Source organism: Poecilia formosa, unplaced genomic scaffold, assembly GCF_000485575.1.
Source record: "Poecilia formosa unplaced genomic scaffold, Poecilia_formosa-5.1.2 Scaffold3, whole genome shotgun sequence".
Classification (NCBI taxonomy): domain Eukaryota; kingdom Metazoa; phylum Chordata; class Actinopteri; order Cyprinodontiformes; family Poeciliidae; genus Poecilia; species Poecilia formosa.
Window position 1 is genome coordinate 6385710 of NW_006799942.1, and position 4812 is coordinate 6390521.

Below are 4812 nucleotides of genomic sequence, written 5' to 3' on the forward strand. Positions count from 1 at the left end.
AGGAGGCGATTTTTAATCTTTTAATGCCACGGTTAAGCTTCAATTGAAAACGTAGAAAACAAAAAAGTTCTCTAATCACAATAACAAATTTCTGAAAATGATTTACATAACTTCCAACAATGAACAGTACTGGGTTCGTTTAAGACTGTTCTTTTGAATTAATCAGGATAAAGAGGTATAGCCAATGCCAAGAAAGAACTATTACGCAACAATAAAACCACTTAAAAACAGACACTGTTGTTCTTGTTAAGACATTTTTTTTGAACAGCACTGAATCCCACTCATCCTCGTTGCTGCTGTTAAATTATTACAGATTCAGTTTTTGGTCAAAGTAAATCAGAAGTGATGTCGGATCAAAATTTCTAGTTCTGTCAGCTAAGTAAATCTCTTGAATTTCTGTTGGTTTTGATTCCCCCTCTCAATATTATTACTCGACTCCATCTGGCCACTTTTTGAAAAAGTTCAACCCCCACAGCAGAAGTGTCCATAAGGCAGGGACAGTTTAAATGGTTGCACTTAGAGTCAGTGTTTTATGGGTATAATTGTGGAACTGCGACACAGAGGCAATCAGCAGAAATGATTAGTGACACTAAACTGTGACTGTTAAAATAACTGTCAAGTTGTATTTCACCATTTATTATTAAAACTAGCATATCCGTTAGTTCTATTAAATCCTAGATGATTTCTATTTCTTCTTAACTGTTTATGGACAGAAGCATTTTCAACAATATTTTTCATTTTTCATAAACTACTCATTTGAAGTTGAGAAAGTTTCATTCCGTTTGCAAACGTGAGAGCTCTTGGGGGCCCTCTGCTGGTTTAGGAGCCCGAAGGAACAGTATTGTTTGTGCATATATCCTAATTTCTGGTTTTAGATTGTATGACAAACAATCTTGAAAATATAAAATTAAATGAAGTAGGTTCCAATCTCTTCAATGAAGAGTCATACTTAGAGTGTTTCCCACTTTTATCCTTCTGTAATTGTACTGAGAGACTATTAAAGATACACTGCGCCTAACCATGTAATTGAAAGGTATTTACCCTGAGAGAAGAATCACTTTAAATGTGATTACTCACCTTTGACCCTGAAGAGGTATTTTGCCTCTTTGTGTCTGGCCTGCTGTACAGGTAAAAAGCTCAACATAATTTCCTTCTTTGTCATGAGAAGCAATTCAGCTCTCCTCATATTTTTTATGTGTACATTGATGAAGAAATGACTCATTTGAAAAGCTTAGCTTCAAAAATAATAAAGTCAATAAAAGTACGGCTTATGCTGAAATTAACTTGTCAAAGTTCATAAAATGACTCATCTTACAGCATGAAAACATTGAATACCTGTGGCTGCTTCTCGCCAAGACAGAACAAAACCAATTTCCAGCTGGTGCCTGAAGTTCCAAATGTTGTGTACATTTGTTTTAAACTTCACTAACAACTTAACCTTAATAGTTATACAAAATCCAGTAGGGAATTTAACACATAGTACAATGTCAGAATAAAAAAATAAAATAAAACACCAAACAGGATCACAATCATCATAATACAAGGCCATTGTACACACACAAACAAATAAAGGAAAAGAAAATTGAAAAAACAAAAGTAAAATAATAAATTTAAGTCATAGAACAGAAGACAAACATCTCTACAGTTGGAATGCAATTAAAAAGGTATCCTGGAAAGGGGGAATAGATGAAGCACAAGTGCAATTTCACGCACAAAAAAAGGCATTGAGGAAATGTGTCCCACAGGTACTGGGCAGCAGGACAGAATGTCCAGCTCTGGATCCAGGATCACAAGCTGGACTCGACTGACCCGGGTGGAACTAGTGGGGGGAACTTTAGTCCACCGAATATTTAGGTTCATGCTCACTCAGTGTCTTGTTGTCCAAACACATTCTGATTTGTAAATTATGTTCTGCACATCTCAGCAAGAAATGCTGTGTGACATGGTCCTTTCTCATGCTGACTACAGTTTCATGTTCAGCAGCAGGTGTTTTGTTAGACTAATGCCTGCAGTCCAAAATGTGCAAATCTGAAGCAGTAGTGTTCTTCCAAACATATATTTGCATGATTCATATCAGAATATGAGACAGGTGTCATCTTGGGTTTTCTTTAAATGGCTTTCCTTTGCATTTTTGTTTTTTTACATTTAAGATGTTAAATTTGGTCATTGATGATCCTAACAAAAAGGAGGGATTCACAGACATTTAAAAATGAGTTCTTCCATACGGAGTGAGATTTGAATTCTGCTAAATGTAAGATTTCAACTATTTGTTGACATCTGCTGTCAATTAAAAGGAAGTACAAGCTGGCAAATACTGAATCCGTAGTTCCAAAGTTTGGTAATGGTAGTAAATAATTTGAATACCCTAACAATAAAAAAAATGTGCACAGCTGTCTAAAATCTGATTATAATTGATAGATGTGTTTTGCAGTCATTTCTTTTTAGTTGTGATCATCCTGTGCTAGGTTTAGTTAGTTTAGAGAGTTAGTTTAGTTTAGCTTGCATGTGGTGTTATCTCCTGGGATTCTGGCTTTCTCGCACAGTACAAATTGGCTAATCTAGATGTCCCTTAGATGCGAGTGCACTGCCAAGGTTGTGTGTCTCAGAGTTGCCATGTGATGGACTGGTGATCTGTCCAGACATGCACACCAGTCTGCATCTACACCTGGATGGATGGATCATGAATGATGATAAGACTCAGTGAACCAAGAGTCCTATCGTCTTGGTTCACTGATAGCAAGTTATCTTTTGCTTCCCCCTGGTGGACAAATGCATAAATGGCATGTGTTTCATTAGGTTTCTCATCAGCAGCCCAAGATGCTGCATTTAGCAGGTTTACTCTGTAACTTGCAGTGTACGTAGAGGAGGCGGAAGGCAGAGGGAGTCTCCAAACTTACATGAAATCAAATTGAAAGAAGTGTTTCCTTGGTGTAATCTAATTAGTAAATTGTTTGGGAAAATAATGTTTTTTTTCTTCTTCATAGAAATGACATAGGAAAGCCATACATAGCCTACTTTGGTGGAGAATTAAATTGCAACAAACCCATACATTAGCTAGGCAATGCTATATGACTGATTCTGCATGGATAATTGGGTATTGATGGATGGATGGATGGATGGATGGATGGATGGATGGATGGATGGATGGATGGATGGATGGATGGATGGATGGTTGGATGGATGGATGGATATTAAGGTTGCTTACTAATGTAAAGACAGTCAAACAAAAGGCATTCAGAATTACATTAGGTGAGTCTAATGTCCACAATTTCAAATATTTTGGACAACAGCCATTTTTATAAACATTTTTTAGAACACTTTTGAAAAATATATAACATCCTGCCCTGATAAACAATTAGAAAACTATACATATTTGTAATGCCTATAACTGTGTGCTTTGTAAGGTGGGATTTTTTTTTTCATGTTGTTTGTGACTGTTAATTGCTTGCATATGCCTAGACTTGTGACTTGCTCTTAGAATTCTGGGTTTTGCAAGATATTATTGTAATGTAATGTTTATAAAACATGTGCAACACCCAATTATTTAATAAGAGAAAAAAATATATATATTTAGGCTTTCTCAGTTTATTTTTATGATTGTTTAAAAACTATGTTAAATTCTCAGAAGAACAAAAACAACAACTGTGCTCATAATGTCATTATCGCTGTGTTTTAAAAAGAGTAGTGCTACTAGTGCATCTTAATGAACTTATATCTTGACTAGTCAGAAGTTACAGAGTGGTTTATCCAAGTATATTTATGAAAAGTTGTGTAGAAGGACATAATGTCCTTCACAATGTCAATTCAAGAGCATTTTCACAAGATATGTATAGACAAAGACACACAGATGTTTGCAGGCTATCAGAAGCTTCTTAGCTGGGTTAAGGAGAAAGGTGAGTCCAAAGTTCTCCATTTCTGTTAAACTATTTCTTTTTCAATATCATTTAAACTTCAGGGTCCCAGAGTCTGGAGGAAGGTGACCTTTTTACACATAATTAGTGAGCCATGTCATATGCCGTTGGTCCACTGCGGTATATGGCCTTTACTTGTATAGCACTTCATTAAGACTAGAGAACCCCAAACCACTTCACACAACATTCCCACATTCAGGGGGAAAGTATTTTCCTCAAGGACACAACAACAGGGATTAAACCAGCAACTCACTGATTACAGGACAAACTCCTACCACTACTGCCTTTATGTTTTATTGAGTACAGTCAACACAGCCATCTACTAAAAACCTTTTGAGCACTATTATGTATGTAGGGCTTTTTTTTTTTTTTTTGGTGTGGGGGCAGCACTTTACTTTCCTATGGAGCTTAATATGGGATAATCAAAATTATCGGCAATAACTGAAATATGTCACTTTATAAGTTACTAATCTACTTTATGTTTGACTTTTCCTTTTTGAATAATTTACTAAATTAACTTAATTGTTCAATAATTGCTATTCTAATTTGTTGAATAGTACCTGCAGTTAATCATAGACAGTTTGAATGTTTATATAGTTTCTACTCAATACAGATTTTATCTGTCAGGTAAGCTTGTTCTCAGGGTGACACTGAACCGGAAACCAGACAAGAACAAGAGAATCCACGCAGAGGTTCTTCCTGCTCTGTGTCCAAATCAAGTGAGTCACTTCACGTGAATTTACTTTCCTGGGAAAAAAGTACAGCACGCTAGCCTACGTCATTCAAATATAGACATTCTATTGGTACAAACCATCATGACGTTGAAGGCTTGGCCAATGGTTTACTGTTCGAGTTCCCGTGCAGTATCGCGAGCTATCTGGTTCGATAAATCCTCTACGCG